The 12,205-nt window shown below is 56.2% G+C and overlaps 1 pseudogene; it reads right to left on the bottom strand.

The window, feature by feature from the left end:
• Positions 1–12,205, bottom strand: part of LOC119102387 (chondroitin sulfate synthase 1-like) — a 66,081-nt pseudogene that overhangs the window by 23,807 nt on the left and 30,069 nt on the right.

Genomic DNA, 12,205 nt, shown 5'->3' on the forward strand with positions numbered 1-12,205 from the left:
CTCATGGTTTGCAAAGATATGTGTCACAAAAAAGCACCAAGGTAAGATATTTACTCACCAGTACAAAAGCAGGTAATGATGTGCACCACAGATGTTCTCTGCACATCATGTGGCATTAGGTTAGGTTTACTTAGTTTATGCACTGTTTTCTTCCACATGAAGTGCACAAACCTGGATTTGACAGAGTACTGATGACAGCTATTTTCATCCAGTGCTCACATTTGCTTTCTTGCCATTCTGAAACCATCACTGGGCAATTTTCGTCCCATCATTAAAATAGTTCACATTCTGCACTGACTGCTATGATCTATTGTCTATATTTGTCGATCCCTTGCATCATGCAGGAATTACTGAGTTACCTATCTCACACACATTAAACTGACAAGCAACAAACAGCCTAACTGCATCGAAAACAAATATTCCAGTCCCTGCTTCCTTGCCAGTTGGTCTACCAGCGTGACATAACTTCATATTTCCTTGATAGTATTCTTCAAGTACTTCGCCTTTTTTAGAAGAAGAAAAATCTCTGCCGCGAGCGTTTTATGCGCAGTACGAAACGGGCACAGCCAGCTCACGTTAGCAGAATTGACCAACTTGGAAATCATACAACCCAAACAACATCTTTAGCACCAAAAATAACGAGCAGGCAATTAGCATTATTTACTTGGTCGTTTTGACCATTGCTGCTCACAATGCCCGCCTGAGCGCCTATCATCTTCAAGAAATTACCATCTGACACTATTATTATTTCGGCAACAAATCAGTAACGTGATTTTTAACTCGCAGACAGCAGACGGTTTATAACACGTACTTAAAGGACAACCAAAGGACCAAATCACGGACATACGAGAAACCAAGAATAGTATCCCAGTTCTGCACATTCGTGTCTCGAATTATCTGCTGGTGCGCTGAGCCAACAAATTCACACTTATTGGAACCAAATACATCGTGACGACAATGTCGCTAAAGCTACAACACTTGGGTTCAATTAATATGGCTACTCCGTTGCCGTGAGATCCTGCCATCATGTCGTGCGGAGGGACTGTCGTAGTACCCTCTTAAAGTAGTGCACCTCTTGTACAATTCCAACGAGCGAGGCCTGAAATCGCTCTGACATCTAGAGACATAATCTGCCGAGATAGTATGCCAACAGCAATCCAAAGGAAACGACCAAGCCCCGGGAAAATAAGACTGAAGCAAGGCCAGCGTTTTCGGTACGGTACATATACGTCTATTAGCGTAGTGCACCTCACACACGAGTCCGGATAATGCAATTCACACTTATTAGAACTTAACACATCGTGCTAACAATGTCGGTGGAACTGCAAGACTTCGGTACGATGAATAAGACTCATGCATTGCCGTGAGATGTTGCCATGATGTGCGGGCGGACTGCAGTAGCACCCTCTTCAAGCAGTGCACCTCTTGTATAATTCCAATTGGCGAGACCTAAAAGCCGCTCCGACATCCAAAGACATCCTCTACAGAGATAATATGCCAATAGCAATCCTAAGGAAACGGACCTAGCCCCGGAAATCGAAGACTGAAGCAAAGCCAGGTACGGCACATATACGTCTATCAGCGTATATATGCCGTGCCGGAACATCCAAACCGTATCAAACTGACATTCAAAGACATGCTCTACCAAGAGAATATGCCAACAACAATGCCAAAGGAATACGCCAAGCCCCGGAAACCGAAGACCGAAATAAATCCCACGTTTTCAGTACGGAACATATGCTTTAACTGGCGCAGTACACCTCATACACGGGCCCGCATGGTGCAATTCGCACTTGCTAGAAATGAATATGTCGTGCGGACATTGTCGGTTCAGTTACAACACTTAGGTTCAATGAATAAGACCCATGCATTGTCGTGAGATGTTGCCATCATGTGCGGACGGACTGCAGTAGCAGCCTCTTAAAGTAGTGCACCTCTTGTATAATTCCGATTGACGAGACCTAAAAGCCGCTCTGACATCCAAATACATGCTCTACCGAGATAATATGCTGACAGCAGCCCCAAGGAAATAGGCCAAGCCCCGCAAACCGAAGACCGAAGCAAAGCCAACGTTTTTGGTACGGCACATATACGTTTATTGGCGCAGGGCACTTGAAACACCAGCCCTTATAGTTCTATTCACACTTACTAGAAGTAAACACGTAACGACAATGTCGTACTTCGGTTCAATGAACAAGACTCATGCATTGCCGTGAGATATCACCATCATGTTGCACGGACTGACCGCAGAAGCAACCCCTCTAAAGTAGTGTACCTCTCGCATTATTCCAGTTGGCGAGACCTGAAAACGCCTCTGGCATCCAAGAACACTCTCTACCGAGATAGTACCGTCGTGTATAAGGTGCGCTGCGCTCATAAACATGTATGCACCGTACCGAAAACGTTGGCCTCGCTTCGGTCTTCGGTTTCCGGGGCTTGGTCGGCCCCCTTAGAATTGCTGTTGGCACATTTTCTCGGCAGAGTATGTCTTTGGATGTCAAAGCGCTTTATAGGTCTCGCCAATTGGAATTATACAAGAGGTGCACTACTTTAAGAAGACGCTACTACAGTCCATCCGCACATGCTGGTGATATTTTACGATAGTGCATGAGTCCTATTCATTGAACCAAAGTATTGCGGCTCAGCCAACATTGTCGGCACAATGTGTTTATTTCTACTTAGTGTGAATCGCATTATAAGGACTCTAGTTTCAGGTGCCCCGCACGAATAAACGTACATGTACCGTACCGAAAGCGTTGCCTTTGCTTCGGTCCTCGGTTTCCGAGGCTTGGCTTCTTTCCTTGGGGTTCATGTCGGCGTATTATCTCGGCAGGGTATGTCTCTGCACATCAGAGAGGTTTTTAGGTCTCGCCAATCGGAATTATACAAGAGGTGCACTACTTTAAGAGGGTGCTACTGCAGTCCGTCCGCACATGATGGCAACATCTCACGACAACGCATGAGTCTTATTCATTAAACCGAAGTGTTGTAACTGAACCGACATTGTCCGCATTTATTACGTATTTATTTCTAGCAAGTGTGAATTGCACTATCCGGACCCGTGTATGAGGTGTACTGCGCCAGTTAAAGCATATGTAGCGTACTGAAAACATGAGATTTATTTCGGTCTTCGATTTCCGGGGCTTGGTCCGTTTCCTTATGATTGATATTTGCATATTATCTCGGTAGAGGATGTCTTTGGATATCAGAGCGGTTCTTTGGTCTCGCCAATTGGAATTCTACAAGAGGTGTACTTCTTGAAGAGGGTGCTACTGCAGTCCGCCCGCACATCATGGCAACATCTCACGGCAATGCATGGGTCTTATTTATCGGACCGAAGTCTTGCAGTTCCACCGACATTGTCAGCACGATGTGTTAAGTTCTAGTAAGTGTGAATCGCATTATCCGGACTCGTGTGTGAGGTGCACTACGCTAACAGACGTATATGTACCGTACCGAGAACGCTGGCCTTGCTTCAGTCCTAGTTTTCTGGGGCTTGGTCCGTTACCCGAGGATTGCTGTCGGCATATTATCTCGGCAGAGTATGTTTCTGGATGTCAGAGCGATTTCAGGCCTTGCTCGGAATTGTACAAAAGGTGCACTACTTTAAGAGGGTGCTGCAACAGTCCCTCCGCACGACATGATGGCAGGATCTCACGGCAATGGAGTATTCATATTAATTGAACCCAAGTGTTGTAGCTTAAGTGACATTGTCGTCACAATGCGTCTGGTTCTAATACGTGCGAATCGCATTATCCAGACTTGTGTATGAGGTGCACTACTAGACATTAATGTACCGTGCCGAAAACGTTGGCTTGGCTTCGGTGTTGGATTCCCGTGGCTTGGTCGGTTTTTTTAAGGTTGCTGGAGATGCTTCAGTTCAGCCGATATTGTTGGGTCTTTCTCTGTGTTGTCTGTGTGGAAATATCAATTTAAGCTTCACAACTGGAAATAAATTAGGAGTGCAATAATAAAGTAAGAAGTCGAAAGAAGTGCAATGATAAGGTAAGAGTGTAGGCGCCTTTCTGGTCTGCGCGCGATGTGCCGTAAGTCATTAAATATTTGAAAATAATGATCAAAATTATGTTATGTACGAAGGCTCAGCGCACCAACAGATAATAAGAGACACGAATGTGCAGAACTGGGATGCTATTCTTGGTTTCTCTTATGTCCGTGATTTGGTCCTTAGGTTGACCTTTTAGTACGCGTTATAAATCATGTGCTGCCTGCGTGTTAAAAATCGCGTTACTGGTTTGTTGCCGAAATTATAATACTGTCAGATGGCAATTTCTTGAAGATGATAGGCGCTCATGCGAGCACTGTGAGTAGCAATGGTCGAAACGACAAAATTAATAATGTTAATTGCCTGCTCATCATTTTGGTGCTAAAAATGTTGTTTGGGTTGTATGATTTCCAAGTTGACCAATTCTGCTAACGTGAGCTGGCTGTGCCCGTTTCGTACGCACATAAAACGCTCGCGGTGGAGATTTTTCTTCTTCTAAAAAAGGTGGAGTACTTGAAGAATCCCATTAGAATCACAGCTGCCCATGTAAACAGGGTAATTGACTAATCGACGTGAGGAACACGCGATGGTAATATGCTCCGTGAATTGCAGTTTCCAAACTTAAGAGGCACGCATAAACATGCCAACGAGAAGCGCAGATGTAGCGGACATGAAGGGCTCGTAAATTGCATTATAATGCGCACACATCCAAATACCAAAAACAACGAGAGCCAGCGGGCTTGTGGTGCGTCAAACTCACGAATTGAGCTCCATGCAGTGCCTAGCAGTTGACACATTTATTCTGAATAAGAGCTAACGCACTTAACAGTCCTGCGCTTGCACAAAAAGGCGCGCAGTTTCAGTGTTCACCAGCCGGAGCTGCTCCCCAGCGGAACGATCCGGCACGGGCAACACCTGAGCCGGCGTGCACCTGCCCCACCTGTGAGCGGCGGCATGCCTGCGACCCCGGCAGGCAGCAGGTTCAAGGCTGACACCCCTGACATCACCCTGTCCTCCAGCCGGGCAGGCGCCTCCGGCTCCGACACTGCCGCTCCCCGACACAGTGTCGGCAGCGGGTCTCACACACATGGCACGGCGCCGCACTCGGGACGCGCCGAATGCATTCGAGTCAAGATCTGCGGAACAGTAGCCTGCTATGTCGCTTTCGTCTTCCCCCGAGAGCATATCGGAATCATCGCAAGAGGTTCTAGTCCAGCCGGATTTCGTTCCAGTTCTGTTATCTATGCTGCGCCCAGCACGCCGCGTACATCAAAGATAACGTTTTTCAGTGAAAACCGGTGGTGGCAACAACAGGCCAGCCAGATCAAACTGGGGGCCCGCGGAAATGTTTCGGTTGCAGCTTTTCCACTATGCCAATTTTGGGCTGCACTCAGCACAAAGGCGACACGCTGCTAACGCCTGACGCCTTCCAGCTCGCCTCGCACGTCTCGACGCCTCTCGTTGAGCGCCAGGGAAGGCCACCTCGAGCGGAGCGTTTTCCAATCTGGACGCCGCGGCGGCCAGCTGGACAAGCTGGCAACGCCGACCGTTCGCAGCCCACTCCCAACCGTCAGCAAAAAGTCAAGGAGAGGTGTCGTGTTCTGTAACAGGAGACGGCGCTGCGGGTCCAGCCGGGGTCTGTGGCCGCCAGCACCAGACGGGGCTGGCTGGAGCCGGACCGGCTCCGGGCAGGGCGGCCTGCGACGGAGGGGTCTGGACAGCCGCCCCCTCCGCATCAGGGCTGCGGAGGATTACAAGCGACTCATGGTCGGTGTTTGTCATGAAATGTCATACCACCGGGCTTTCGGCAGCCAGGGCAGAGCCAGATCAGGCTTGGCCCTGCCCTGGAAGCTACGAGCTGCTGGCGGTCCAACCCGTGCACGAACCCAGCGAAAGGCACTGGCCGCGACGGTTATTATGAATTCAATTACATCAGATGTCTCGGAGATTACCCGGCAAGGACCTTTTCGCAGGCTGGTTGGAAATGACCACATAGGTAAAAACCACAAACCTAAGTCGACCTTTTTGAAGTGTTTTGGTGAACCCCATGGTGCTAAAAACAGAAAGCATTGGGCCCAGTAAGGGCGTGTCGCACCGACCTTTCTGGGCGTCCCTACCATCCCGGAAACACCCGCCCGGCTCCGATCCCAACTGAAAACCTCCGCCACCTGGCATCGGTGACCTTGTGCGTCACGTCGCTGGCGGCGCGGCGGCGGCGCGCGAGGCCCGAGCCTGCCGCCTGCGGGTGGAAGAGCGGCGCCACGCAAGGACGCCGGTCACGACGTCCTATCGCCAGCGATCGGTCGTCCGCGACGGACAACCACTCGGCGATTGTTTTAGTATCGGGAAGCCACCACTTAGCCGCTTCCTTTATGGCGACTCAGTGAATGACCTTGCGGACGGGAAGGTTCTCTGACGCCGTGAACGTGGAGTCATGAGGCCCCTCGAAGACGCCGTTGCGCGCACAAAACCCGGCACACTTTCCAGTGGGCCTGGGTTGCCATTCCAGGCCTGTGTAACGGACCCTGGCCGGGGCGCGGCCTTGCCGGCGGGCGGGGGCGCAGGAGTCGCGGAGGTGGTCCGGTCCCGTCCGCCGCCGGAACGCGGTTCGCTGGTCAGCTACGGAGGCCGCCAGCTCCGCAAACAAACGGTCGACACGACGGACCACACGGGTGGTGTTTACCTGACGGCGAGAGGCCGTCTCGTAGCGCTGTCATGTTAGCCGACGGCCGCGCTGGGGGCAGTGCAGTGGCCAGAAGGGCAACGGGGCAGCGTGTCGTCACACCCGCTCGCTGCAGTCCACGCCCCGGGTCAGCCGACCAGCACCAGCCGCCAGCTGCAGGGGGGGGGGGGGGAGAGGTGTGCCATCGCTGCCCTCGCGGGCCGGCCCTGACCCCGCCGGTCGGTCACGCTCGCCTGTCGGGAGGGCCAGCCACTCCCGTCGGTAGCCGGATGTGGCGGCGCCGCGCCGCGACGGCGGGGCCGTCGGCCGCAGCCGACTCGGCTCTGGCGCGCGCCTCGCGGCGGGGGATCGGCCGGTGCCGAGTCGCCGCCTCGCCGGGTCGAGGCCGAGCCCCGGTCCGGCCCGGCGGCAGCGACCCCGCCACGTCCGCTGGGTCCCTCCCGGTCGGATCCCATCGGCGCCTCACGCCGCTGTAGGTCCCGTGCGGTCCGCGCCGGGGGACGCCGGGAGCGGCGCCGGGCCGTCGTCTCTCCAGGCCCGGTGCGGTCCTGTCAGCGTCAGGAGCCGCCCCGCACCGCCACCCCGCGCCCGACACCATCGCATTTGCAGCGCAGGCAGCCGTGTTATCAGCGCCGCCGCCGTTTCCTGTAGCGGCCGCGCCACCGGCCGGCCGGCCGGCCGGCCCAGCCCCCAGAGAGGACCGGGCGCGGGTTGGCGCCTCGCACCCGCGCCGCAGACTCGTCCACCGCTCCTTCCGCGCGCCGCCGGTGGCAGCGGCTGCCGACCTGCCGGCTGACGTGGAGGTGATCCTGGACAGTACTGAGAAGCCGTGGGGTCTGACGCACCTGCCACACCGCCGGAGATGACACCGCTCCCGTCGGCGCGCAGTTGCGTCAACTGGGTCTTTCCCAGGCACCCCGTCACTCGCCTGGTTCACGTACGCAGAAGCCTCGGCTTCGTTCTCGCTTCCGCCCATTCCGTGGCCCAGGAAACCGTACAGAACAGTAACTAGGTCAATGTGTGGCCGGTGCAACGCGGCTCAAGGCGGTCGACTGCCGGAAACATCGGCTGGACCAATGGCCATGCGGTCGCATGTCACGTCAAAACTGTCGGGCAGCGGTCCGCCGAAATACATAGTTGGCGAGGCTAGGCATGCAGCCTGCTTGCAAACGCGTCCATTCAAGCCGCATTTCAACATTGAATATGTGGGACAGTAACAGGTTGGAAGGCTGCTGAACCGCGTATCACAATGATGTGACTGATGTGATTGGTCGGTCGAGACTTATCAAGATAGTCGCAAACCAAGTGGCTAGGTACTGGAGCTATTCAACTGTCAGCAACGGCTAATAACCTTCTGCAAAGGTTATGAAAACGCGAACTGAAAAGGCAAAACGTTACCTTGTCTAATCAGCAGCATACTATACTCGCCTATCAATAGCCGATGATCGAAGATGTGCCAATAATTTGGCAGATCTCGCCGCCGTCCGAGCTAGCCGCAGCAGCTTGTGACGTCAGCGCGGCTTGGGGTCACGTGCCGTTGCATGCGGCCTTCACCTCTCACGGGCACCCCGCTGGTCAGCCAGGCGCCGTCGCGGGGCCCGCCGCCGACCGCCGCCGCCCGCCGGAGGGGTGCGGGCATGGAGGAAATGCCTGACGCACGACATTGCTGTCCTGAGGGGCCGGCTCCTCGCCGCGACGTGACGCCACATACGCCGCAGATGACGCTCCGGCCACAGGGCATGTGCTGGACACATGTACAAAGACATGACAGCTCCGATGCGGAAGCGCAGAACAATAGAACAGCAGCGCTGCACGGCGTGCTAACGGGGGCAGAAAGCAGCAAACGCCCATGGCTGGAACAGCAGCGCCGGTATCATGCTCCTGATTAACAGCCCACGGCAGCTCCTGATGGGCAGCAGACAGCTCCTGATCAACTGTCCTGAGCGTGTGTTGGGTGGGAAACTGGAGTTCAGCAGTCACCTTGCACCGAAGTGGACCAACGCCAGTGACAGCGTCTTGAAGTTGGCAGATTGGCAGCTTAAGTACCACCTGTACAGTCAGTGGCGCATCTCAGAGATGTGATAGAAGATGAACCGCTGGGCGTCAGGGAAACTTGAGCGGCAATGAATCTTTCTCCAAAAGCCATCAATTAGCATTCTCTCTAGAAATATGAAAAAACGTTTCAAAAAAGTTCCCCTGATGACGATTTCCATGATTATCCGAAATGAACCAGCGGAACGAAGATGGCGGAGGCACCGGCCCCCGCGCTTTTTATCCGGCACACTCATGGCCAGATTGTCCATCAGACAACGTCTCAAGCAGCGCCAATAACCCACCGAACGAGACAGCAATTGAGCCCAATTCCGCGCCTGGCGGTCAGAACGAGCGCATCCCTGCTCTGGCCGGGCCGGCGGCGACAGTGAGCATCAACCTGACCGGGCGCCGGTGGCCGGGCCGCCGGCCCGCGACGCCGGCCGAGCGCAGCCACCAGCCAACCGCCTGGGGAGTGCGCCGTACGCGCGCTGTTTTTCGACCGGCTCGCGGCGGCGGCGGCGGCGCGCGCTCCCGGACCGGCCGGCGCCGGCGCCGGCGCGTGGGGTGTTTGAACTCGGCCGCGCCGCGAGGAGAGCGGACGGCCTCCCCAAACAGCCGGTCCGCCGCCGCCGCCGCCGCCGGAGCAGCAGCAGCAGCAGCAGCAGCCGCCGCCGCCGGCCCGGCGAGAGCGTTGCGCAAGTGGCGATCAGCGAACACGTGTGCGCGTGGGAGCCGATGCCGAGGACAGGCGGACCAGTTAGCTGTCGAGGACGGGCTACTATCAAGTGGGTCACAGCTCGAAAGGAAAAGTCGAAGGTCGCGAAAATGCATGGCAGACGATCAGCCGCCGTTTGAGAGGGCTAGCGGAGCCACAAAGGATCCGCGTGGTATGCCGTGCAGGTCGGTTGTCTAGGACGAATGAGAGGCGATTTAGGAACGACAACAGGCCTTGCAGCTGGAGCGTCCGCCTCATTAAATCCTCCGCCAGGCTAAGGAATCTAAATTATACGGTCGGCTGTCGCCGGAAACATAAAACTGATGCCGAAGCGTGCCGCATGCACGGTACGCCACTCACCTTCGCGAGGTGACTCACCCGTGCCGGGGTGAGGTGATTCACACAGGTGCCTCCACGGCTTCTATCACCTCCGAAGACGTCATCAGAGGAAGCGGTAGCACATTCGGAGCATCGATTTAATAGTTCTGCACCGGTGCTCAGTGGACAGGTGTTCGTAGCAGGTATGAAGATACTGATGCACCTGAATGACTATGTATGGATCCCCGCGGGCGACTGGTTGGACATCTACATTTGCATGCCCAGCCAATGTGCAAGATCCAGCGCTCAAATGCGGATAGCATGTCTGTGCTGGCCGGCGGCTCGGATTGGACAGCATGGTGCGGTCCTCCGGGATTAAAGGCGCTGTCACCATTCCATCAGATGACGCCGTGGCGTTGCAAAATGACGCCATGGTAAAATCCAGCCCAAGCCCGAATCAATACATTCCACTCCACCCCATTTCATTCCTCACGCTGAGATTGCGCAGTGTGGCGAACTGGCAATCACGCGCAAAAGCCCCATCCAGTTTCAAGACGGCGCAAGTTATGTCAGCGACGTGGTTATTACACGCGCTTACACAACTGCGGAGAGCTCCGGGCGCGCTGCTGCGGCCGCTGGCGGGCCCGCACCGGCGTCTGCGCGGCGCCGGCCAGCCCCCGCACCGCAGCGCCGATCCGTCGGCCAATTCGCGAAAACTGCGGAGCTCATTAGACTCACGCGAAGGCCGTCGGTGGGCCGCATTCGCGCTGGCGTCGCGCGCGGACGGCGGCGCGTCGGTTCCGCCAGGCCGAGGCTCGCGAACGGCCGGAACGTCCCGAGGGCTCTCAAGGTTATCGGCCGTCCCCGCGGCGCCGCCGGCGGCCGGCGAGCGTCGTCTTACGGGGCGACATTCCGAACTGTGCGCGGCGGCAGTGGCGGCGGATCCGGCGACTGGGGGTCTCCAACAGCTGAGAGGACTGCGTGCGCCCGGCACGCACCGGGCACGTAGCGGTGTTCCAAAAACGGGGAGGGCAGACCCGGAAGCGTACAACCCTTCTGATCCATTTTTTCATGCACGGCCATGCCTTAATATCAGATGCTTGGCCAGAAATGGGAGCGGCATGCCGCTCTCGGCCCGATCCCGTTGCTTCTACTACGCCCCGCCCACTAGGTCAAATGGACTAGGAAGCATATATCCAACGAGCACCGTCCCCCAGGCCTCGCAGCTGTGTCGCAACCTACACGGCGACACGGAGAAGGCAGCGTGCAGCGCGCGGCCGTGTGTACCGCCCGCAGCGCCCGAGGGCCTCTGCGCAGTGTGTGCGCTGTACCCTGGCAGCTCTGGTGTCGGTGACCGCTAGCCCGCTGTTTGGTCAGAGCGCAGGCGAAGACCGGTGGCGAAATGCCCGGTGAGCGGCGTAGAGGCAAGGTCAGATAAATGCCATCGGCCACCAGTGGTGCCGGTGGTGCCGGTGGTGCCGGTGGTGCCGGTGGTGCCAGTCGGCCACCAGCGTGCGACGTGTCACGCCGCGCTCGGATGATCCGGCGACAAGATCGGCCGCGTCGCCTTGATGGCTAGATCAACACTCATCACCAATCACGTTCGCTAGTTCAGGCCGCCTCCGTGACCCAGGTCTCCAGTCAAGGGTGATTGGAACTCAGAAGTCAAAGGCCGTACATGCAAGGTCGTCTGGTGCTGCAGTGAACCCGCATACCATCAGGCGTAAGAGCTTCGAAGAAGCGGGGGGAGATCTTACTGCCTGCTATTCTCTATACAACGCCGTGCAATTAGCCGCGGACGTGTCCGAAGCCTGCAGCTGAGTGGCGCCATGCCCGTCTGCACCCGTTGCTAATAATGGCTCAGCATCTCAAGCTGGAGCCAGCCGAAGATGCTTCGGACTGTAGGCGGCGAGCTCAGCAGAGTCCGAGTCAAAGAGCCCAGAGCCAGCCAAAGATGCTTCGGACTGTAGCCGGCGATCTCAGCAGAGTCCGAGTTAAAGAGCCCAGAGCCAGCCGAAGATGCCTCAGACTGTAGGTGGCGAGCTCAGCAGAGACCGAGTCAAAGAGCCCAGAGCCAGCCGAAGATGCCTCGGACTGTAGGCGGCGAGCTCAGCAGTCCGAGTCAACGAGCCCAGAGCCAGCTGAAGATGCTTCGGACTGTAGGCGGCGAGCTCAGCAGAGTCCGAGTCAAAGAGCCCAGAGCCAGCCGAAGATGCCTCGGACTGTAGGCGGCGAGCTCAGCAGAGTCCGAGTCAACGAGCCCAGAGCCAGCTGAAGATGCTTCGGACTGTAGGCGGCGAGCTCAGCAGAGTCCGAGTCAAAGAGCCCTGAGCCAGCCGAAGATGCTTCGGACTGTAGGCGGCGAGCTCGGCAGAGTCCGAGTCGGAGAGCCAGGCCGGCCGGGCGTGGGTAGTCCAGACCGCGCTAACCCCGTCGCACCGCCCGCCGACAG

This window comes from Pollicipes pollicipes, unplaced genomic scaffold (assembly GCF_011947565.3).
Source record: "Pollicipes pollicipes isolate AB1234 unplaced genomic scaffold, Ppol_2.1 Scaffold_5724;HRSCAF=6776_pilon_pilon_pilon, whole genome shotgun sequence".
NCBI classification, from domain to species: domain Eukaryota; kingdom Metazoa; phylum Arthropoda; class Thecostraca; order Pollicipedomorpha; family Pollicipedidae; genus Pollicipes; species Pollicipes pollicipes.